Below are 24,950 nucleotides of genomic sequence, written 5' to 3' on the forward strand. Positions count from 1 at the left end.
CCTTAAGCTCCTGGAAGGAGCAGCTGAGGGTGAGGGGGCTGGGTGGCATCCCCTCAGTGGTGAGACGGCCAGCAGCATCCTGCGGGGACACAGGGCACGGGCCCTGGCGGTGCTGAGCCCACGCCCCTCGGTCAGCAGGGCCCTCTGAACAGGTGCCACCTGACTGCTACAAAACCATGGGTGCACGGGCCCCTTCTGCGGGAGGGCTGGGTGCAGCTGACCACAAGGACCGCAGACCAGCCAGGCCATGGGAACCCCTTGCCAAGGTGCAGCCCCCAGGGCCTCTGCATGAGTGCAATAGAATCCCCTCGGAATCCAAGCTGCCATCCTGACCCTCAGGAGTTCAGAACATGCCCTTATTTACATATAGGACACTGCAGATGTAATCAGTTAAGTGAGTGAGGTCATTACAGCAGGCTTAGATCCAAAACAACTGCTGTCCTCATAACAGAGGGTAACGTGGACATGGCCGCACAGGGAGGAAGGGCCCGGGTGAAGAAGAGATGGCTCCTCACGGCCTCCGGGAACCAGCCCTGCCGAAACCCAGCTCTCAGACGCTCGTTTCCAGACAGAGAATAAACTTTTTGTTTGGATTTTTTTAAATGGGATCTCGCTATGTTGCCCAGGCTACATTCAAACTCCTGCACTCAAGTGGTCCTCCCACCGCAGCCTCCCGAGTAGCTGGGATCACCACACAAGCTGCGAGACAATCGGGTTCCGCCGCGTGAGCCGCCATCTGCGGTACGTTGCTACAGCGGCCCCAGCACCGTGACCTGAGCGTTTACGTCCCACCGAATTCACACGCTGAAATCCCCACCCACAGGCGACGGTGTCAGGAGGCCTCTGAGAGGTGGTAAGGTTGTGGCCTTCCGGAATGGGATTGGTAGTGCTTTTCAAAGGGACCCCAGAGTGCGTGCTCGTCCCCTTCATCACATGAAGACTCGGAGAAGGCTCCGGCTGTGAACCAGTCCTTACCAGGCGCCAAATCTGCTGGTACCTTGCTTGGACTTCCCCGCCTTCAGCATCTTGAGCAATCAGGGTCCTTGTTTACAGGCTGCCCCTCGTGGTGCCTCCTCACAGAAGCTGAAGCAAATGAACGCAGACCCTGACGGACCAGAGACACCCCTGCCTCCTGGAAGTCTCTGTCCCCAACCCCGACCCTCAAGTCTTCCCAGCTCTGAGCATCCTCATGCCCACACCGTCACCCCCACGTTTCTACCCATGCAGCCCCCAGAAACAGAGACCTCTGGGTCCTTCCTCATCGGCGTCCACCATCGCCCGGCAGAACTCTGCCCAGGGACCTCACGACAGGGAAATGAGTTCTAAAACCAGAGCTGACCCTGGCTAAGGAAAAAACTCTACTGCAGTAAGCTCCACCGTTTTAAAAAGAAACAATGAGCCTGGAACAGAATTAGCACCATTGCTACTGTTACTATTAGCTGAGGACAGAGAGGGATTCTAACCTCATGTCATTAGCATTTTCTATAAAAACTAATAGTATAGAAGACCAGAATGAAATTAAAAACGATATGCTCTCGGAAAACAAAACAAAATAAAACAAAAGTGACAGGCTCTCCAGGGAGTACAAGCGAGAGCAATTTGAGCTTTTCTGACATCCTGCCCTATGGGTCAAATTTTCTGTAGTCAACATGTGTTGCTTTTACAACCAGAAACACTGATTTGTGTTTTTTTGAGATGAGGTCTTGCTATGTTGCGCTGAGCCCCAGTTGGAGTCTGTGAGTGAAGAGACGCCGCCGCCTGGGAAGGGCCTCCAGGCAGCTGAGCTGTGCACACGTGACCTGGGCTTGGTCGGTCTCCGAGGCTCCCACAGCCTGACCTAGAAAGGAGAGGTGACATTCCACAAAGGGTGACGGTGTCTACGGGAAGACTCTGCTGGGCTCATCCTGGAGCCCGGGCTCTGGGACCTCCGGAAGCCACTCTGGGCATGGGATGGAGAGGCTGAGTCACGTGGCAATCACTGCCACGGCCGTGTTCACTCAAGGACTCGAGGATGTTCAGCAAATGTCCAGGGAGCCCTGCTGGGTCCCAGGCACCATTTTCAGCCCTAAGGATGCAACCGGGGCCAAAGCTGAGGGATTTGGTTCCCAGGAAGCCCACGATGGAAAGGGGCAGCCTCCGAGCTAAGACTACAGGGGAGGAACAGGGAGGCGGAGGGAGGGGCGTGCAGATCCCACGGGGCGTGCCGTCCAGGTGGGGGGAGGGAGGGGTGAGGAGGACGAGGGCCAGACGGGGGCAGAGCTGTGCCTCTTCTCAGGTGTGCTGGGCGTTATCCAGATGAGGGAGGCGGAGTCTGGGCCAGGTAGGTGAGGACACTGCTGAGTGGCCTCCCTAAAGTTACACAAGTGGGAAACTGTAAAACCAAAACCCCAACTCGGGCGGCATCCGAGCCCAAGGCCTCCACCCCACACAGCAGAGAAAGCCGCTATTCAGGATGGGCTCTGCCGCCATCAAAACAAAGACCGCCTTCACCGAGTGTCCAGGCGGCCAGCACGCGCCAGGCACCAGCAGCCTGTCCCTCACGCCTGTCCCAGCGTCCCCAGCCTCGAAGCCATGCCTCCCCGGGTGCAGGCAGTGACCTGCCTGGCTCCCGAGGGCCTGGATGCTGCCCCCGGTGCCCAGACAGGCCAGACGCTGGTCCTCCTCAGGGGCCTCCGGGGACTCCTTTCCAGAGTCGGGCATTTTGTGTTAGTGGGTACCCGGTTAGGGGAGCAGGAAGGTTTTAACCACCCCCCCAACCAAAAGGCCATTTCAGAGCAAAATCACCTGTTATTCATTTACTCTCTTCACGTCTTTCCGCTGGCATCGCACACATATTACTCGGGTATCCTGCTATACTCCTCTCGGTAATCACATCCAGGTGATGGGATACGACCCAATTAATGCAAAAATAAGGGCATCATTAAAAACCCTTGGGAGCGAAGGTTTTAGGAGAGACACACAAGCCCCAGGGTTCGCCTGGTACCTCAGGATGCCATCCACAGGTGCTGGTGCAGCTCTCTGCGTGGTGGGGCTGCACTGCCAGCTGTTGCCACGGTGAGCTGTGGCGCCTCACAATCCAAAGGTAAGTAAAATAAACAAGAATGGGGCACGGGCGCAAAGGCTCACATCTATAATCCCAGCACTTTGGGAGGCCAAGGTGGGTGGGTCCCTTGAGGTCAGGAGTTTGAGACCAGCCTGGCCAACATGGTGACACCCCGTCTCTACTAAAAACACAAAAATTAGCCGGGTGTGGTGGTGGGCGCCTGTAATCCCAGCTACTCAGGAGGCTGAGGTAGGAGAATCAATTGAACCCGGGAGGCAGTGGTTACAGTCAGCTGAGATCGCGCCACTGCACTCCAGCCTGCGTGACAGAGCAAGATTCTGTCTCAAAAAAAATAAATAAAAGAATGGGGAAATACACTAAAATCAAATGCAAACAGAAACAAATAAACCCAACTGACCATCATACTGACAGCATAACACCAAGAAAGACAACAAATGAATAAACGAATCCAAGTTAACTTCGGAAACTGCTCTCCAAGGGCATGGGTATGGCGGGAGGCATTCTGAGGACAAAAGAACGCTGAGAAGCCCTGGCCCAGCTGGGTCTGCTGCCCTGGTGACGATGCCGCGGCTCTGAAGCTATGTCATCCACATTCCAAGGCAGAGCACACGAGCGAACAGGCCCACGCTGTGCAGATGGAGACCCCACTCAGAAGTGGAGGAGAGAAGGAGCCTGCAGCACGGGGAGCTGCCGCGGGAACCGCACATCGAATCCCAATGCAGCCCCTGGCCCGCCGCCCACCGGGCACAGCCTCACGGCCCCCAGGAGCAGCAGGCAGGTTAGTTTCTGAAGTCCACCCTCCTCCGAAGGAAGCCGAGTTCCGTGGAGAAACGGCCAGGTCCGGGCTGGAGCAGAAAAGGCCGAGGGGATGCCAGAGCCTGCTGCCCGGACACGAGCAACACACAAAACCTGATGGAAAAGCGGGTAGCGTGGGGGGAGCTGCTCGCCAAGGCCCCTGCCAGCCAAACCTGGGAGGACCAGAGCCTCAAGACGAACAGTGACAGAAACGGATGGTTCCAGGCCAGGTGCAGAGGCTCACACCTGTAATCCCGCACTTAGGGAGGCTGAGGCCTGGAGGCTCACACCTGTAATCCCGTACTTAGGAAGGCTGAGGCCTGGAGGCTCACACCTGTAATCCCGCACTTAGGGAGGCTGAGGCCTGGAGGCTCACACCTGTAATCCCGCACTTAGGGAGGCTGAGGCCTGGAGGCTCACACCTGTAATCCCGCACTTAGGGAGGCTGAGGCAGGAGGATTGCTTGAGGCCAGGAGTTCAAGATCAGCCTGGGCAAAATGGAGAAACCCTGTCTCAATCAAAATACAAAAATTAGCCAGGCGTGGTGGCGGGAGCCTGTAGTCCCAGCTACTTGGGAGGCTGAGGTGGGAGAATCACTTAAACCTGGGAGGTGGAGGTTGCAGTGAGCCAAGATTGCGCCACTGCACTCCAGCCTGGGCGACAGAGCAAGACTCCGTCTCAATTTAAAAAAAAAAAAGGATGATAGTAAACCCAGTTTTTAGAAAATCCTTGAGCTCACATTAGGATCAAGATTCCTTTCAACAGGGAGGGGAAAAGACACAGCTCTTACTCCTGGGATGATGCCAACCCAGACAGGAGAAGGGAATGAGAGAAAGAGAGAAGTGCCTCTTTGCACCAACACAGTAAGACCGGGGCCTCCCAAACCCACCCATGAGTGCAGACCTGCCTGTGAGAGGGGAGCCGGGCCAGGGCCCCCCATGTCCTCAGCCCCTCCAGCACGGGTGCCACATGGGCTCTGAGCACAGGCCCCACCACATCCTCAGTCCCTCCAGTGTGGCGCTGCATGGGCTCTGAGCAGGCATCTTCAGAGGACGAGAGTTGTGAAAAACACAACCAACAAATGTGAGGTTTGGCAAAAGGCACCGTGCGCAGCAACCAGTCAGGGTTCTGGCCCCAGCCCTGCCGGGAGTAAAGTCAAGCCCGGTATCTGGTGGGCCGCGGACCCAGGTGAGGAGTAAGACGGTCAACAGGCCGGAGGCGCATTCTGAAGATCCGATAACACAGGGCACAAAGCTGCTGGCTTGGGGCCAGCTCCTGCTCCGGGACCTTCTGTGTGCTACCAGCTTCACGCCCACGTCAGGTAGGGCGGATGGTACAACGTGTCTCGGAAAAGTTGCTGAAGTTTCAGAGAGCCGTACGGTCTACGTCCTTGTCTTCCCTTTAAATAAATACCCGCTCAGCTGCCTCTCTACTCCTCACCCAGCCGACAGGAATCACCCCCTACCCGCAGAGCCGCGGGGAGGGTTAGGGACACGGCACCTTGTCGGTCATGTTGGGGTGGCAGCAGCCTGCCTGGCTTCTGTGCCTGACCTGCATCTTTTTTTTTTTTTTTTAAGAGGGTCTCACTCTGTCACCCAGGCTGGAGTGAAGTGGCACAATCTCAGCTCACTGCAGCCTCGAACTTCTGGGCTCAGGTGACCCTCCCACCTCAGCCTCCCCGAGGAGCTGGAACGACAGGTGTGCACCACCACACCAGGCTAATTTTTACATTTTTTTGTAGAGATGGGGTTTTGCCACGTTGCCCAGGCTGGTCTCAACAACTCTTGAGCTCAGGCGATCCACCCCGCTAGGCCTCCCGAAGTGCTGGGATGACAGGCGTGAGCCACTGCGCCCGGCTGACCCCACATCTGACCTCCACTTGCTGACAAGGTGCTGCCACACAGACCCGATGCCGGGCAGGCCGGGTGGCTGGCGCTGAGAGCTGGTGGGCGCGGAACGCCTCCATGCCCCGCTCACCCCCATCCACAGTCCAGGCGGAGACCAGGGCAGGGTGAGCGCACAGGACCGCAGCGGGTGGGCCGGACGCAGGGACGCCCATCTGTGAGCCGGCCGGCCGCACATGTGTTCTGCCATATGGTGAAGTGGCGGGAACTGGCTGAGGCCAGGGAGGTCTGGGGATGCCTGGGGGTCCCAGAGACCAGGCAGGGGAGCCGCGAGAGCAAGCTATGCCCATAATCCGAAGCGGACGGCACCTGCCTTCTTCACACTCGCCCTCATGAGCGTGGGGGGACTTTTCCACTGCACTTTGGAAGACCTGCAGAACCCAGTGAAGCGATATTTCCTAACAGCCAATATGCGATTTTTGTTGTTGTTGTTGTTGTTTGAGACAGAGTTTAGCTCTCTTGCCCAGGCTCTTGGCTCACCGCAACCTCTGCCTCCCAGGTCCAAGTGATTCTCGTGCCTCAGCCTCCCGAGTAGCTAGGATTAATTACAGGCACCCGCCACCACGCACGCCCGGCTAATTTTTGTATTTTTAGTAGAGACGGGGTTTCATCATGTCGGCCACGCTGGTCTCGAACTCCTGACCTCAAGTGATCTGCCCGCCTTGGTCTCCCAAAGTGCTGGGATTACAGGCGTGAGCCACCGCGCCCGGCCAACATACGATTTTTAAAACACACGCATGCGCAACAAACCTATTCGAGTGCAAAAGAGACCAGTGGATTTTTAACGGAACTGCAGGAAAGTGACACCAATACAGTTTCAGATTCCACGTTTCAACTGACATTTAAGAAATGACCACGTGCCGAGTTTTAGAGAAATATCAAAGAAGAATACCCACGTTTACCAGAGGAAAAACTGTTAAAACGCCCCAAGCCTCCTCACACACTGGATTTCCTCACACTCTTAACCCAACACCGCAGCAGCCTGAACGCAGAGGCAGGTGTGATGGCTCAACCGTCTTCTGCTCAACCAGATGCAAAAATGTTGCCACTCTCTTGCTGAATATTTTGTTTGGGAAAATAGTCCCTTTTCATTAAAATGCTATGATTTATGTTAACAGCCAATGGGTTATTTTAGAATTAATCTAATTAATCATACGTTAATTAGAGTTAATGAGGAATAAATATTCCTCATTCTGAATTTTCAGTGCAGTCCACACTGGCAGCTGCAGCCACGCACCCGAAAGCTCTCTGAGGACCACAATGATTTTCATGAACGTGGGGGTCCTGAGACCATTGGCTGAGCCCGGAGCTGGAATCAGAGACTGGCGAGGAGGGAACAGAGGCTGCAGGGAGGGACAGGCAGTGAGTAATTCCGTCTGCACACGGACGCAGCCACCTCCCCTCGAACCAATCCCTCCTCCCATAAAATCCCTGTACCTCCAGGGTCTCAGTGCATGCTCCAACCAGTGAACCAAACACTCTGGGGCCAGCAACAGGGGAAACGCTAAAGATACGTGTTTGAAAATTTGGACCAAGGTATTTAAAACTCACTGTACAGCCGCCCTAAAGGTAACTTCCTGTTCAGACCTATCAGGACATGAGGAGAGGGAGGACGGGGGCACCCGAGGTGTGGATACCTGTCCTTCACCTGCTGCCCGAGGTGGCTTGCTCCCTCACGCCGCCCCTCCACCCTCACTGCCACGCTCTCCACCCCCCTCGACCCTCTTGCACCCTCACTGCCACCCTCTCCACCCCCTCCACCCTCTCGCACCCTCACTGCCACCCTCTCCACCCCCTCCACCCTCTCGCACCCTCACTGCCACCCTCTCCACCCTCTCGCACCCTCACTGCCACCCTCGCCACCCCCTCCACCCTCTCGCACCCTCACTGCCACCCTCTCCACCCCCTCCACCCTCTCGCACCCTCATTGCCACCCTCTCCACCCCCTCCACCCTCTCGCACCCTCACTGCCACCCTCACCACCCCCTCCACCCTCTCGCACCCTCACTGCCACCCTCGCCACCCCCTCTACCCTCTCGCACCCTCACTGCCACCCTCTCCACCCTCTCCCTTGCACCCTCACACCGCCCCTCCACCCTCTCCCTCATGCCCTAGGCCACCCCTCCACCCTCTCCCTGCTACTGCATCCTAAGTGCCCCTGTGAAGGAGGACAGGTGTCCTCAAAGCCACCCCCAGACGTTCAGGCAAAAAAACAAATGGAACCAGGTCTCCCTGACATCCCATCTCCAGGGGAGGGTTGGGCGCGGGGACCAACTCTCAGAAGCCGACCGTGTACGCCCTTGCCCAACTCCACCTTCAGTGAACCCCCCCACTTCGGCAGCCTGAAATCGGCTGTGGTGGGAGCATTTACACCAGGGAAATCGACAGAGTGACAAATCCCACCATCGTTCCTTCCTCACAGAGCATTTACCAGCACAGCACTGCCCACATCACAAAACCCGTCGCTAGGAACGTGGACGTGATCTTACACTCACAGAATGAAATTACAGTCTCCACGCAAACTCAATTCTCTCTGCTGGCCAAGATAAATAAATAAAAACTACCAGATTTCACTCCGTCTACGGTAGCCGGGCAGCTGGCAACTTGAAAGAGGTGATTTACCAAGTCCATCTCGAACAGCCGCTCCGGCAGCCTCCAGCTCCTGCACATGTGATTGTGCCACGGAGCCTCCCTCTTGCCAAATACACAGCCCTGGAGCAGGGAAAAGGCGCACACAATGGGCGAGACAAAGCGGGCGATGCTGCCAAGGGCTGCAAAGAACCCGTCTGACGCGTCCAACATCCCGACCACGTCTGCCCTCGGATGGCCGTGTGGAAAGACACTTAGGCGCCTTCTTGGCATGACTGTGTGGTGTCCTATTCGGAGTCGATCGGAACCACAGCAGCCCAGATCAAGCCTGCTTTAATGTGAACAAATTATGCAATGCAAGAGAACTGAACACATTTCCAAAAAAAGAGGACTGCCCACCCAGCAGGGGACAAATGGGCAAGAGGGGCCAGCGATGGTGCCGCTCTCTGCCCATTTCTGCCTTTGTCACCTCTCATCAAACCAAGTGAGGAAGTGAGTGTAGCACGGAGGGCAGCAGGGAAGGGATGTTGGGGGGCGGGGTGGCAGTGGTGGGGTGTCAGGGGCATGCCTGAGCTTGGTGCCAGGCGATGCAGGGACCTGCCGAGTCCCACACGAGCCCCATGCAGAGCCTGGGCTGCCGACCCTGCAGCACTGCCGACTCAGCTGGGAGAAGAGTATGGGGGGGCAGCCCCCCGCAGCCCCGACATCACCACGCCACTAAGTCCGGGCACAGCGTGGTGCCTTCTCCCCTCCCCGCCTTGACCCAGCACCACCTTGGCACGACCCTGGAGCTCTGGCTGCTGCACCAATCATCTCCCACACCCCACACCCCACACCAGGGTCTGCAGCCACAAGACGTCCTGGCCACACAGGCCCCTTCTGGGGGTCCATGCCCACAGCACAGACTCGCCCGAGACCCACCTCAGGACCTGGGACCTGCTTCCCCCTGCTCCCTGCAGCCTGCCCCCTCCTGCCAGAGACCCGTCGGCACCCCCCGCCCCACCCGCCCAGTGTCTGGCCTCATCGCTGCCCCAACAGCCAGCCTGCCGGGGCCCCAGTGCCCAAAGCTGGAACAATCTGAGCAATAAAATAAGCGCCACGGTATCCAATTCTAACCCAAGTATGAAACTGACACCTGCGAGTCCACACGGACAGAAAGGAATGATGAAATAACCAATGCGAGAACAGACGTACACATCCTGTGCAAAACTTGACATCACGTATGTAGCTCCTCACCTCTTAGGTGTGGGCCGTGCACGCCTTACTCCACAGACAGGACGGCACAGGGGAGGAGGCACGGGCAGGTGTGAGCCGACAAACACACCGCGGCCAGGTGTGAGACGACAAACACACCGTGGCCAGGTGGCACGCAAGGCCAACACAGACAGGCTGGGTGGAGGGTGTGGACCCGGACCCAGCGATATAAGGAGGCTTCACCTCCTCCCAAAACCCAGGGCCCAGTCCTCACGAGAAAAACATGAAGCAAACCCCAGCGAAGGGCTGTCCCACAAAACACCTGACCAGCCCTCCTTAAAACTACCAAGGTCGCTGAAAACGAGGCAAGTCTGAGGGACCCCACAGTGAGAGGGACCTAAGGAGACGTGACGGCCAAGTGCCACGTGGGGCCCTGGACGGGATCCCGGGACAGAAAGAGGGCAGGAGGGGAGACTGAGGCAAGCGGAATAAAGCCTCAGGTGGAAAGGCGCTGAGACTGGCTGGGGAAGTGTAACTCACGCATCACGCTGACCAGGAGAAAGCAGGGAATGCCTGTGCTCTACTCCTGTCCTGATTTTTCTATAAATCCAAAACTGTTCCAAAAACTGGTCTTCCCACCACCCCACTGAACGAGGGGGTGACAGAACCAAACTACCTGGGTCAAGCATTCGAAAATTGCCCCCAGGTCGCACGGGGGGCAGCATCAAGGAAAAACAAACAGAAGGGCCTCTGCCCTCCTTAAAACCCTGCACCACACCCTCCAGCTCCTCAGGATGCAGAGCGGTGGGACGTGCTGGTCCACACCTGCCACGTCCACATGCACCGCCACGTCCACACGCACTGCCCCTACCTAAAGACCTTCTCCAACTCTGGTTTTCCTGCATACTTTAGCCTTCAGAAAGAGTCAACACAATGGTTTCCAGGTGGACACAGCAGCGCGAACACATCACTGACTGACCCTCCCTCCAAGACCAAAGGAAGAAAAACTCCAACAAACCCGTAACAGCAAAGAGGAGGACAGGCCAGGCAGTGATGCCCTGGGACCTGGAAGGCAGAGGGCCCTGTGGCCACCAGGAGACTGCACTGGGCCAAACCCCAAAGAAGGGCCCCGAGTCAGAGGCTCCAGGTAGCAGGAAAGTGGGGAGCCCGCGGTGCAGGGTCCCAGTCACTGAGGAGTCGACCCCCAGACCCCCTTCCTCACCCAAGGCAGCCAGGGAACGAGAGGGCTTGCGGGGGCAGCAGACTCCTTACTAGGGGTGAGACACCCGGCCCTCACAGGCAGGACACTCCCCCGGGGACTTCCGCCACCACCGGCTCTGTGGTGCCCCACGAGTCAACGTGGGCAGACAAATGAGGGTCACCAGGGGCCCAGGAAGCCCCAAAGGCCAAGACAAACACAAAAAGGGACCCCCGGTGAAAACAGCTGAGTACGAGGCCAAAGAAAACACCGATAGGAGACGTCATCACCAATCGCTGCCAGCACGCATCCTCCCACCGTGTGCCACCATCAGCAGCAGCTGTGGGGCCAGCGTTGTGGCTTAGTTACTGACTAATCCCATGACAGCCTTGGGAGCCAAGCCTTTTACCATCACGCCCACTTATGAGGGTCTGGGACACGGTGGACAGTGTTGTGGCCAAGGTCACATGGCTGGTGGGTAGCAGAGCTGGGGTCTGACCACACAGCTTCAGGAGCTGGGGCACGTGGCAAATAGCATGGGCTTAAGCCCAGCCCTTGGGGTTTGAGTCCCAGCTCAAACTGTGTGATTTTGGGAAATTTCTTGACCTGTTTGTGCCTCAGTGCTGTTCTTTTCCCAGAACAAAGAAAACAATGGTGCCCACAGGAAACTGAGAAGATTAAATGAGTTCACACACGGGAAGCCTTGCAGCCATGAATGTGCTGGGTGCTGCTCAATCACCACATGATACCGCGGTGCCTCTCGGCTGGGATGAATAACCCCAGGGAAAGAGTGCGATATGCCTTTGACACAAGGGCAGGACACTCTGCCTTAAAAAGGCACCTTCAGGCCAGGCGCGGTGGCTCACGCCTGTAATCCCAGCACTTTGGGAGGCCGAGGCAGGCGGATCACAAGGTCAGAAGATCGAGACCATCCTGGCTAACACGGTGAAACCCCGTCTCTACTAAAACTACAAAAAATTAGCCAGGTGTGGTGGCGGGCGCCTGTAGTCCCAGCTACTCAGGAGGCTGAGGCAGAAGAACGGCCTGAACCCGGGAGGTGGAGGTTGCAGTGAGCCGAGATCAAGCCACTGCACTCCAGCCTGGGCAACAGAGCAAGATTCCGTCTCAAAAAAAAAAAAAAAAAAAAAACACACACACACACACACACACACAAAGGCACCTTCAGAGAAAAAAGAATGAAAGACAAGCACGGGAACAAGGCAACAAACTTAATAGATGGTTTGGACAGAGAAACCTGAAGATGTCTCCTAGCATATAAAATAAACAAAGAAATGGAAAATAGAGAAGAAAATTAAAGGACCAGCCTGGGAGGGCCAACAAATAATCAGTATTAACTCTAAAAGATAGTCAGAGACGGGGAGTCGGCCACGTGATAAATAACTGGGTGTAAAGCTCCTCACATCCAAATGTCGCAAGGTTCCACAGCACGAGTTCCCAGCACAAGAGACAAAGAAGTTCCCACGACAAGGAACATTATCATGAAACTTGAGAACCCTGAAGACAAAAGATTCTACAAGACTTTCAGGAGAAAAACACACAAAATCAAAATGGCACCTGACTTCTCGGTCACACAAGAAGCCAGAAGACAGTGGAGCAATCCCTTCGAAATGCAAAGGGAAAATTCTTTCCAATACAGAATTTCACACCTAGCTAAACTATCCTTAAGTGTGTGGCTGGAGGAAAAGCATTTTCCAACTAGATCCCCCAAACTGGCCTCCCACGCCGTCTTTCTCAAACAGCTGCTGGAGGGGTCTTAACCAGACATTAAGCCAAGAAAGAGAAAGACAGGGAGCCAGAGATCAAGACGGTAGGCAGAGGAGAGAGGAGGGGACTGTTCCCAGCTCGGGGCACAGGAAAGCCCCACGGCATGTTGTGTGGGGGGCCGGGTGCACCAGGAGGGAGGTGAGGCAGGCATCGGTGGGAGCTGCCCCTCTTCTGGGAGGAGGAAACTGGAGTAAACCTGAGACAAGACATCTAGGAAACTGATTTAAACAATCATGATGTATTAACTCCAAGAAAACCCAAAAGTTGTGCCAACAAGGGAATGCAATCATGGTAGCTCACGTATATTCACGTCACCCGCAATTAGGTAAACACTCAATGATTAAAAACAGTAAACAGTGACATAACTCCATCAGGAGGATGGAATAAGGAAGGAAGAGATGAGCTGATGTGTCCCAGAGAAAGTAGGGAAGTAACATCCTAAATGGAAATGTCTAGAAATAGCAGCAGAAATGTGTCATTTAGAAATCTGGAAATAAATGTCAAGAAGAAACTGCTGTGATCCCCTCCAGGGAGTGGAGCTGGGGCAGCAGGGAGGACCAGGGACACCTGTTCTCTCTTTCTGAGTCCCACAGAACTATCAACACCTTACAATAGAAAACATGGAAAACTTGGCCAGGCGCAGTGGCTCACGCCTGTAATCCCAGCACTTTGGGAGGCCGAGGCGGGCAGATCACGAGGTCAGGCGATCGAGACCATCCTGGCTAACATGGTGAAACCCCGTCTCTACTAAAAATACAAAAAATTAGCTAGGCGTGGTGGCGGGTGCCTGTAGTCCCAGCTACTTGGGAGGCTGAGGCAGGAGAACGGCGTGAACCCAGGAGGTGGAGGTTGTAGTGAGCCAAGATCGCGCCACTGCACTCCAGTCTGGGCAACACAGCGAGACTCCGTCTCAAAAAAAAAAAAAAAAAAGAAAATGTGGAAAACTCAAAATAAAATTTTAAATATTTTCTACAATGCAAACTTTCTACACAACCATTTAGCAAGGGCAACAACACAATTTCCTGACCAGGACAAGACACCAGGCCTGGCCTGTCTACACCTGACACAGCCTCAAGGGATTCTTTCAACAATCAAGGTTCACTGAGGAACAAACAGAGAAGGCTGTCCAGGCCCACGCACCCTGGGTTCCCACGGCCCCTCCAGACGCAGGGCGGCTCCGTCTTGCAGTCAGTCGAATCTTTTCAAACTTCCCACAGAAGAGACGTTAAAAAAGAAAACTTCAGAAAGACCAGACACACTCAAACCCCCTATTTAAAGACAACATCAGGTCGGGGCCCCTTCCACCCACCATAGCACGTGTAAACTCTCCTGCACACCCGATACGTCAGCGTGGACGAAACGAAGCCCCCGCACCCTCACACCCGTCAGACATGCTCACGGCACCGCCAGAACAACAGGCAGCAGGGATCTGTTCGTGTCAACTTGGTGTCTCGCCTCTCCTGACTCTGATCCTCTCTCAGGGGGAACAACAGACCTGCGGGCCCACCAAGGCTGCCCCGCGACAGCGGAATCGCTGGTTCTGCCTGGAGGCCTCACAGAGAAGCAGCCAGTCCCGAGCGTGGTGGGTACCCTCCTTCGCGTGTTCAGGAGAATCCTAGAAATGAGCTGCCGGGCCCCGATGCGTGGAGGGGGCTCTGCCATGGCATCTCCTGTATGAGTGACAACTGCCACCACTTTATGACCAAAAACAAGCTGAACACTGGATGACCAACTGGTTCAGGTGGCTTCTTTTGAATAAAGCTTTTCCTTTTTTTTTTTTTTTGAGATGGAGTCTCACTCTGTTGCCCAGGCTGGAGTGCAGTGGCGCAATCTCGACTCACTGCGACCTCCGCCTCCCGGATTCAAGCAATTCTCCTGCCTCAGCCTCCCGAATATCTGGGATTACATGCGACCCCCACCACGCCCAGCTAATTTTTGTATTTTTAGTAGAGACGGGGTTTCTCCATGTTGGCCAGGCTGGTCTTGAAGTCCTGACCTCAGGTGATCCCCGACCTCAGCCTCCCAAAGTGCTGGGAATACAGGCGTGAGCCACTGAGCCTGGCCTGAACAAAGCTTTTTCTGCCCTTTGCATAAAATGACAAACATTTCTGGAGGCCCAGCATCGTGCCAGCCCCAGGGGCTGGGAGATGGGGATGCCTCAGGGTGCCTGTCCAGCCTGTGCTGTGAGGGTTGGTGGGAGCGGTGGCCGCACATTCCACTCCCCCTGCCATGTGAGGGAGGCGGGGAGATGGCCAGGGAGTGAGTGGGCACCAGGAGACCAGACCTGCCGAGCCCACACTCGAGCACCACGACCAGCACAGCAAGGGACCTGCTCCTGGTTTTCCAGATGTCATCACACTTTCCCACAGGCTTCCCCTCGATGGCACTGGGCACCCCCTCAGCCCCGGCCCCAAACAGCCCATTCAGGGGCCTGGCCCTGCGACAGCTCCCTGCCCGGCTCCTGGGAAAAGCTCCACGCCAGCACAGGAAAGGATGGCTACCCCACATTTTGGGATCCTCAGCAGAGGTTGGTGCCTGACCCCATGGATGGTCCCCCCGCCCCCAACAGTTCAACCTCCATGTGCCTGGCTGAGTCCTTGGTGATCAGAAACGTCGGGCAGATGAGACACAGCCCCCACTGCTACACACACGAGAGCAGGTCACAAGCACGTGAACTTCTGAGAATGCTCAGTGGGCCTCTCCACTGGGGCCACTGACAGCCCTGGCAGGTCCCCACCAGACCCCGCAGGAGGTCTGGGGCACCCAGTGTGGATGGGCCGGGCTCTCAGGCACTCTGTGGACACTCTGGGCTGACGGATCTGATTAGCTGGGAGCCTCAGAAACATCGCAGCAGAGCCCGGAGCCCAGAGGTGAGTCTGGGAGGTGGGACCAAGCTCAGAGTTGGGCAGAGGAACACACAACTCCTTACATAACCACCAGTGGCTCTGAAGTCTAGGAAGATGGTCGGAGAAGGGCCCCCACTGATGGCTGATGCAGCTGGGACAGGAACGTGGAAGATGTGCGCCGATCTGGCCGAGACACAGACACAGGTACCACAGCCGGCCCCGGCAGCATCAACATGAAACATCTTCCGGGGGGCAGCCCGTGGCCCCTCCAATCTGTCCCCATCCCAGCTCTGACTCACCCACCGAGGGCCATCAGACCAAAAGCCAGTAACCGCTCGAATCCTGACCCTGGCCACAGTGCTCCCACCCCAGCAGTGTATTCACACCGCGAGGGATCGTGCCAGCTGTGCACGGCCGGCGTGGGCTCACACGAAAGCAGAGGCCAAGCCGTCCCAGGCACCGAGGAAACTATGACACAGCACGTTTCTCCTCGCAGGCAGGCGCACGTGTGAAAACCACCCCAGCTCCGTCTCTCTCCCACTCACCCCATCAACACAGAATCTTCATCACTCAAGGACCCCTGCGGCCCAAGCTGGCTGTGCAGAGCAGCCCCGCATCTGCTGAGGTCTCTTCGCGCCTGGGGGAGGGGCGCGCTGCCAGCCTCCCCAGCAGCCAGCACCCCCCCGAGGGGGAAAGCCGCCTCCCCCAGCAGCCCAGTCCCCCACTTCAGCAGCCCAGTCTCCCCAGGCCCACGGCTCCCCACAAGCCTGACTGGAGTGGCTGATTGTTGATGTTTTTTTAAAAAAAAAAACACCTTGCAAAATGGTCGTCAGAAAAGCACCCACATTCCCACATCCCTGCCAAACACCATGCAGCCCCTAGACCCCTCTGAGTCTACCTCCAACCATTTCAGAATAGAAAACAGGACACCGCAGCCCCGCTCCTCGCCACCATCCGAGGACCCTGATGGAGTGAGCCGTGCACATTAACCCTGGCCGTGCCACCCAGACTCCAACCCAACACTGTCAATGCAAAACGGGGGCTCAAACAGGCGGGAGGGCAGGCTCGAGACGGAAAGACTGCAGGCCCGGAACAGGTGCCGGCTGTTACCGCCACTAGCCCTGGCACCTGGGGTCTCCAGACTTCACCCCTGTGGTCTCATCGATCTGCCCACCTGCAGCAATGCAGAATGGAGGAAGCGGCCATCCGTCCTGGCCCTGACAGACTCACAGACCTCCAACCAAAAAGCAGCAGCCACAGTGAAACTCCCAACAGCCAGTGACTCCCTGGGGCCAGGTGGGCAGATGAGTCCAAGATGATTTCCCCGAGCCCCCCGGCCCCCAGCCCTCCACAGCCGCCGCCACGCATCCACCAGGCCTGGGCCACACACCATCCGTCCTGGGGGTGAGCATGTCCCTCCAGCAGCCCCTGCCTCGCTCGGAAGGTCCCTCCACAGCCTTATTTTTCTAAAAATCTGTCACCCGCAAAACAACAGTCTCTCACTGCGTTTCCCCTGACATCGCCGGGAGCTGCTGCAGCCGCACGCCTTCCCCGGGCCGTGGCACCAGCCGTGTTGCTGCCCGGAGCATCTGTGCAGCGCACAGGCGGCGGCAACGCCGGGACTCAGACCCAAAATGCTGACTCGGGCACCGTCCTCCGCACGCACAGGGCCTGCAGCACGGCTGGCCCAGCCCTGGGGGCGCGGAAAATCCACGGGGGAGATGCCCCCGACTCACCGGCTTTCTTCTCCTGCCTCCTCAGCGCAGATTCTTTATGCTCTGTGTGCAGCGGGCGTGCAGGGAGGCATCTTCCTTCCCGTTGACGAGCTGATGCTGCGTCGGCTCGCCTCCGGCCCCGACAATAGGCAGGGAGGCTCGAGCGCGAGGGGCAGATATTTAACGGAAGGCCGGCTGTCCTGTCCCCCGCCCCTCACATCCCTGCCTCCTCATGTCTCCAGGCCCGGGTGGTACCCGGCTCCCCCGGGAAACTGTAGCCAGCAGCTGAGGCACAAACTAAAACACGGCATGGATGTGGAGGAGCTGATGCTGACGTCACAGGAAAACAAGCATCTCTGCCTCAGCACGGTCCAGAGAGCGGGTGCGCGGCAGCCAGACCCAGGCAGGGCTCGGACTCAGCGGACCTTGAAAATGTGACCTCGGAACAGAACCCAGCTGAGCCCAGGGTCCTGCAGGTTGGCCTGCCAGGCTGGGAGTGGGGGACAGCGCAGCTGTGGCCATGGCGAGTGACCTCTGACCTGCATCCAGAGGCTGTGAATGGGCTCGACACCAATGGCCAAGGGCCCCGAGCACTGTCCTGAGGCCCAGGAATGGAGGGAGAGGAAAGGAGGCATGGGGGCCTTGCGATGTGGTTGTGTCCACCCCACAAACCCCACCAGTGTGTGTAGGGACGGTGGGCACTAGAGGGCAGGAACAGGAAAGGCCAAGCTTCCCCAGGCTGGCCTGGAAACGCACACCCCCAGCCTAAGGCAGGAGACACCCGCATTCCCGAGGCCAGACCTCACGTGCTGTGCTGTACCTGGCTGTGGCCAGCCTGGGCTCCTAGACAGACCCAGGCCGCCACCGCCGCTGGGTGGCCTGACCCTCCAACCCCCACCCTGGTACCTTGACAAACCCTGGGACCTGGGCATCACTGGCAAGTGAGACCTGGCATTTTCCTCCAGTCATAAAAAACATGGGGGGTGGCGGGGTGCTCAGCTGGGAATTCTGCCCACTTCCCCAAACCCACTCGGCACTCATGCTGAGCCTACACGGGCCACTTTGCACTGGGGGTGCAGAGGGACAGAGGGGAGTGTCCTGCAGACCTCTGGCTCTGACTAGTCACACCACATGCTCCCTGCATTCATACGTGCTGTGCCCTCGATGCTCCGGCACCTGCGGCCCCGCTGACCCCGGAGGGACGGCCCCGAGAGGCCAACCGATTCCTAGAGACAGCAAAGGACCTGTCCCACAGCGAACCTTTCAAACGCAAACCCACCAGCCCAGAACTCTCACCTGGGCCCACCTCCTACAAGGGGCCCCCAATCGCCCCGGGGGCCTCCCCAGGTCACAGGGACAGCCCCCGCACCCCAGAGCCTGCTGAAGTTACTCCACCTGGCCAACCCAATGCCTGCTGCCCGCAGCTTTCCCATGGAAACCACAGCAAAGGCCCCCACCCACACATCCCCCTGCCTCCAACCCACCCTGCGCTTGCCCGCACGGCCCCACGAGGCATGAGGAGGTCTCTTCTCGGGAGCTGGGTAATAAACGACCTTCTCGACGGCATCATCTCCTGATCACTGGCCTCCCACACCTGCCTGAACGGTAATAAAACCTCCATTTAAATCATCAAGCTCATAAACCTGTGTTTATCTGCATTCACGGAGTGGACTCCGGGCCAAAGCCCCGGGTTCAAATTCCAGCTCTGTCAGCAGCTCACCACGAGGCACGGCCACTTCTCCAAAGGGCCAAGCTTCCCTTGTCAGGTGGCTGACCAGCTGCGCGAGGGGCATTCCGTAAAATGTGAAACACATAAACCTAACACATGCGCTTCACTCAAGTTCCCAAATCTACGGGGAACGAGGGCTGGCAACCCACACTGCCTAGTGCTCCAAATCAGCAAGCTAGGATTTCTACGCTTTTAATTGGCTGAATAAAATGAAAAGGATAATATTTTCAAACACCGGAAGAGTCTATAAAATTCAGATTTCAGCGTGCATAAAGTTTCACTGGGACACGGCCACGCACCTCCTCGGGTGCCACCCACGCCTGCTCAGAACCCCAGGCTTCAACTACCTGTCCCTGGACAGAAGCAGCTCGCAGACCCCTGGCTAGGCCACCGAACACCACGCTGGGCTCCCACAGGAAATACGCATTTATCCTGGTCCAATGTAAACTTCACACAGACTCAGCATCACGACCACCGTCCTTCAGCCAACTCCTCTCTTCTAATCCATCTCAAAATATCCAGCTTTGCAGAACTCTAGAACATTCAGGCTCAGCAGGCAAATTGCCAATTTTATTAGAAGCCTATTTTAGGGGGAAAACTAGCTTTTCCAGTTTGTTGCAAATAATTTGAGACAAAGCTGAATGAAACTGGATTTTTTAATAAAACAACAGACACACCTATAAATACCAGGGAATCACAGGCATCCGTTGATAGGCTTCCGTGGTAACCCGCCCACCTAGGCCTGGAGGACACCAGCAGCGTCCCCACTGTTCCACAGGCGGCCGTGCAGCCCCACTAGGCTTGGCCACCTCCTCTCAGACGCCGCTGGGGCCTGGAACACACTCGGTGGGGCCACCCTCCTCCACTTGACCCTCCCTGGGTAGGATAGGCGGCAAGACGGCCTCGCCAAGCACTTACTATGTTCCAGGAGCTCCTCTAAACTCTGTCGAGCCTCACAAAGCCCCCTTTTACAGAGGAGGAAACTGAGGCACGGGGAGCCCCACCCACATGCCTGAAGTCACAGCGCAGGCTCCCTGCCGGTGGGGTTTGAACCTGGCAGTGCAGGAGCCCACCTGAGCATTCGGCCCCCGCATTGCCCAGGTCACACCGCCCAGGTCACATGCCCAGGTGTACTGGCTGCTCCCAGCAGGCGACTCCACGGTAGCCCCGGGCCCAGCACCCTCCACGTCCCTGTGGAGATGGTGTCCCGGCCAAGGACCCCTCTCTGCCCCAGGCTGCAGGGCTATGAGGGTGGGAGGCAGACGGGCCAGGGAACGGATCTGGGGATCCCACCACTGCCCCGAGTGAGACACTACAGCCAGAAGGCCCCGGAGCCTCAAGAGCCCCTTCCCCTTCCAGCCCCACCCCGGCCCCTGAAGCTGAGGACTGTCCCCTGCCAGCCCTACCCTGGCCCCTGCAGCTGAGGACTGTCCCCCACCAGCCCTACCCTGGCCCCTGCAGCTGAGGACTGTCCCCCACCAGCCCCACCCTGGCCCCTGAAGCTGAGGACTGTCCCCCGCCAGCCTCACCCCGGCCCCCACTGTGGGGTCAAGAAGGGCCCCTCCACGTCCCCCATGGCTCCACCCATGTGGCTCCAGCCCCTTCCCCAGCTATCTGCCCCAGGACCACTGGCCCAGGAGAGCCCAGGCTCCTCCACTTCCCCTACACAGACCAAGGTGACTTTGCCACCCTTGCATCCAGGGACCTGCTATTAACATCCCTGGCCATGAAAACCTCCTTCTTGCCAAGTGGAAATGGCCTTGGGGCTGGGTTCAGGGGCTAAGCAGGGAATATACCCAGAGGCAAAGACAGTAGTCACGGTGTCCTCCCGGCCAAACCCCAGGGGCCCCACCAGACCCAAGGGGTGAGGCTCGGGAGGGTCCCAGCTGTCTGGGGCCTGACCCAAGCGTTCCAGGCTCCAGAACCCACTACCGGGACCACCCTAAGTGACAAGATGGGCTACAGTGGGGTGGGGCTGCCTGCTACGGGCAGAATGTGGAATGTAGGACACCTCTCCCCAGGGTACAGGCTGGAGCAGGGTCCCACTGCCCAGGGATGCCGTCTGTGCTGTGGACAGGCAGGAACCAACAACATGAAATGCACAGGGCAGCCAGCACTGGCTCTGATGACCCCGAGGATACCACCCGCTGCTAAGTGGGGTCTGCGGCTGCCCAGCCCGGAGGACTTTGTATTTCCTCCATGGACTCTAAGGACCTCGGAGGCCTGGTCCAGCTGACCATCCAGCGCTGCCCTCAGCAGGGTCTGGGTGCAAAGCCAGGCTTCCTCTGGCACCTCCTCCACAGGGTGGGCACCCTGAGTCTCCACCACACACCACAGGGAGGCCAATGGGGCCTGACTGGGGACCACCCTGTCCCATGGACGCTGCCCAGGCCTGAGGCTACCCACCGAGGAGCCCCAGAGCCTCTGGACTGGAGCAGCAGCAGAAATAACCCCAACCAAAGGAAGACTGGGGCTGCTGCCTATAGCGTCCACCCCTCCCTCCACATGATGGGCCCGGCCATCTAGAAACAGCACCTTCTCCTCCAGGAAGCCCCTGGAGCCAACACAGAGGGGCCAGGGTGTCGGGAGGTCCCTCGCTTACTGCCAGGGTTCAGGGGACCGCCCACCACCCACCAGGGGAAGTGGCAGAAAGGGCCCTGGCTGTTGCCTTGACGTCTCCCTCCCTGCCACGTCCACCTACTGTCCTTTGAGACAGGTATCAACACTCGCTCTAAGAAGGGTCTGGTCCTAAGCACTTTTACACACATGATTTTATTTACAGTCACCCCGTTTTACAGGTAAAGAAAAGGCACCACTAAACAGGTCATTTGCTCAAGGTAATGGCAACGTTCTGGTTGGTGGAGCCCCAGGAACTTTCTGGACACCCACTCCCTTTCCACTCCATGCCCCCTTGCCCAGGACCCTCCCTGCCAGGTGCAGCAGCCTCCACCCACGGGGGTTCTCCAGCTGCCCATCACCTCCTGGACCACGCCTCCCAAAGGGACCACCATGGCTGGGGCCTGCAGCTGGGGCTGGGTCCGGAGAGGCCAAAGGCTGGAGGATCTCAGTTTCAACGAGCACAGCACGGATGCAGGGGAGGGCTCTCCCGGGCGGGGCTGACGGAGGTTCTCGGGGTCGCATTGGTTGGGGTGTTGCTGGAACACTAAGGACAAGCGACTGCAGATAGGACGCCATTCATGTGGCCGGCGGGGTGGTGACCAGCAGGAACCAGGCCACATGTCCCTGTGGTGGCAGCAGGGTGGTGACTGGCGGGAATTGGGCCACGTGTCCTGGTGGTGGCTGGCAGAGTGGTGGACTGGTGGGAACCAGGCCACGTTTCCCCAACTCTGAGGGGAAGCTGCCCACCCAGGCCTCCCTGCTTAGAGGGGTCCGAAAGGGGCGTCAGTCTCAGTTCCACTGAGTGCTGGCTGGGCCTGTCCCAGCCAGAAGAACCTACAGAAGAGCCACCTGCCATCTGTCCTGCCAGGCGCCGGCCCAGCACATGGTCCCAATGACCAGCGCCATTGGCAGCACGAACCTCTCATGGGGCGGGGGCCTGGGCAGAGAGCGTTTCCTGGGGACAGAGCCCACCCACAAAGTGCTGGTGGAGACAGACCACCCAGCACTCCCACCAGATCAGAGGCAGACCTTGGTGTAGTCAACTGTGGTGCGTTGAAGATGGGCCCCCAAAAAGACAAGTCCATGTCCTACTCCAGAACCTGTGAGCATAACCCTCCTTTGGAAAAGGGTTCCTGCACATGTGATTAAGTCCAGGTCTCAAGGTGAATGTCCTGGACTGCCCTGGTGGGCCCCAAAGCCGACCACCGGTGTTCCAGTGAGAAAAGACACAGACATGGGGGAGGCTCAGCGTGACAGGCCAGAGGCTGGAGTGATGTCTACAAGCCAAGAGCTGACAGCAGCCCCAGAGCTGGGTGGCCAGGAAGCAGGATGCTCAGAGCCTCCTAGGACAACCAGCCCTGGCCACACCTTGGCTCCGGGTCTGCAGCCTCCCAGCTCCAGCTTCCCCTCTGGGGTGGGGGTGGCAAGGAAGGAGGGGGGTCTCTGAGAGTGGCCCTCACACGTGGCTGCATCGAAGCCGGGCCGCCCACCCCTCCCTAGCGATGCTCTCCTGTTACCAGGGCCGGGCTGTGGCTTGCAGCTGGGATCTGCCCCAGAGGAGCTGCTCGGAGGTCTTTGGACCCAGCCTTGCTCTTGTCGCTGCCCTGAGGAACGTACTGCTGCCTCTCACGGCAGATGTGGCTCAGGCCGACAGAGCCGCCACACGTCCAGAGTCCCGTGGCCTGAGGGATCTGCGTTGAGGATCTGCCTGAGGGATCTGCTGCATTTCGGGCTGTGAGTCTCATCTGCTCAAGTCCAAGAGAAGGGCCCCGTCCCAGGTCGGCCCAGGTGCCAGCCGATGCCACCTCAGACACAGACACGCAAAGCGGCTCAAAGACCAAAATGCAAGAAAATATATTTGTATCACTAGGGGAGGCCAGAAGGGAAAATATTAACAGATTTGAGTATTGAAACAAAAATCACACATACCATTTCTGTGTGACCAGACACAGCAAGGAGGGGCAAAGAAGAGGCACCCGGGAATCTATTGGCCACACACTGGCCTCACCCAGCGCTGCAGAGAACGGACAGTGAAGACGGAGAAACAAGCGGCAGAGGGGCCCGAGGCACCTGCGGCCCCTCATGCGGACCCCCATGCCGCCACCCTCCTGGGCCCTGGGCAGCCCGGCACACGTGGCAGCAGGTGGAGCCCACAGGCCCCAGCTCCACCACCTGATTACTCCGCCTCAACACCACTGAGGACGCCACAGATGCACACAGGGGATCCCCACTCGACCGGGGTGTGACCAGCCCTCACCTCCCCCAAAAACCCAGGTGCTCCTGATCTCAGCACACGCTCAGCCCCGAACGCCCCAGCCCCCACCAGCGCCATCAGCAGAGGAACGGACAGACAGACAGGGTGAATCGCATCACAGAATTCACCCAGCCATAAAAAGGAATGAAAAAGCAACTAGGGAGAAGACACGTAAAGAAACAGAGAACTTGAACAACACAGTAAACCACATAGCTCTGACAGACACAGCACAGCGCTGTACCCACAACGGCTGCACATCCTCAACGCACACGGGACGTTTTCCAGGACAGAACACAAGTGAGCCACAGACTCAGCCGCAGTAGATGTGAAAAAATAGACATTATCCAAAGTATATTCTCCAACCACATCAAGATGAACTTAGAAATCAGTTAACAGAAAGAAAACAGAAGAATTCACAAAAATAACACTACACACTCAACCAATGGATAGAAGATGAAACCACAAAGAAAATCAGAAAAATGCTGAGAGATGAATGAAAACAGCAACACAACACATCAAAATTTCAGGGATGCAGAGAAAGCAATGCTAAGGAGAAAATTTATAGTGATGAACTTTTTGTGTGTGTGAAACACAGTTTTGCCATGTGGCCCAAGGCTGGTCTCCAACTCCTGGCCTCAAGTGATCCTCCCTCTTCAGCCTCCCAAAGCACTGAGATTATAGGTGTGAGCCATGGCGCCTGGCTATGGTGATAAATATTTGAAACAAAAAAACAAGAAAGATCTCAAATTAACAACGGAATTTTACACTTTAAGGAACCAGAAAAAGAACAAACCAAAAGCTGGCAGAAGGATGGGAATAATAAAGATGAGAGCAGGGCCTGGCGCAGCAGCTCATGCCTGAAATCCCTACACTTTGGGAAGCCGAGGTGAGCGGATCATCTGAGGTCAGGAGTCCGGGACCAGCCTGGCCAACATGTGAAACCACATCTCTGCTAAAATTACAAAAATCAGCTGGGCGTGATGGCATGTGCCTGTAATGCCAGCTACTCAGGAGGCTGAGGCAGAAGAATCACTTGAATCCAGGAGGCAGAGGGTGACATGAGCTGAGATCGAGCCACTGTACTCTCTCCGTCAGAGAGACAGACAGAGAGAGAGAGAGAGAGAGAAAGAGAGAGAACCTCCCAACAAAGCAAAGCCCAGGGACTGACAGCTTCATAGGCAAATTCTACCAAACACTTGAAGAACTAACACCAGTTTTTCTCAAACTTTTCCAAAAAAATTGAAGAGGAAGGAACACT

General features: G+C 57.2%; 1 protein-coding gene across 1 annotated transcript in view; it reads right to left on the reverse strand.

The window, feature by feature from the left end:
• PRKCZ (protein kinase C zeta) overlaps window positions 1-17,356 on the reverse strand; it is a gene marked incomplete at its 5' end in the record, with an annotated part of 111,037 nt that extends 93,681 nt beyond the window's left edge. The window contains 1 exon segment of the mRNA NM_001133622.1: window positions 17,112-17,356.
• Window positions 17,357-24,950: the final 7,594 nt, after the last annotated feature.

This window comes from Pongo abelii, chromosome 1, assembly GCF_028885655.2.
Source record: "Pongo abelii isolate AG06213 chromosome 1, NHGRI_mPonAbe1-v2.0_pri, whole genome shotgun sequence".
NCBI lineage: Eukaryota > Metazoa > Chordata > Mammalia > Primates > Hominidae > Pongo > Pongo abelii.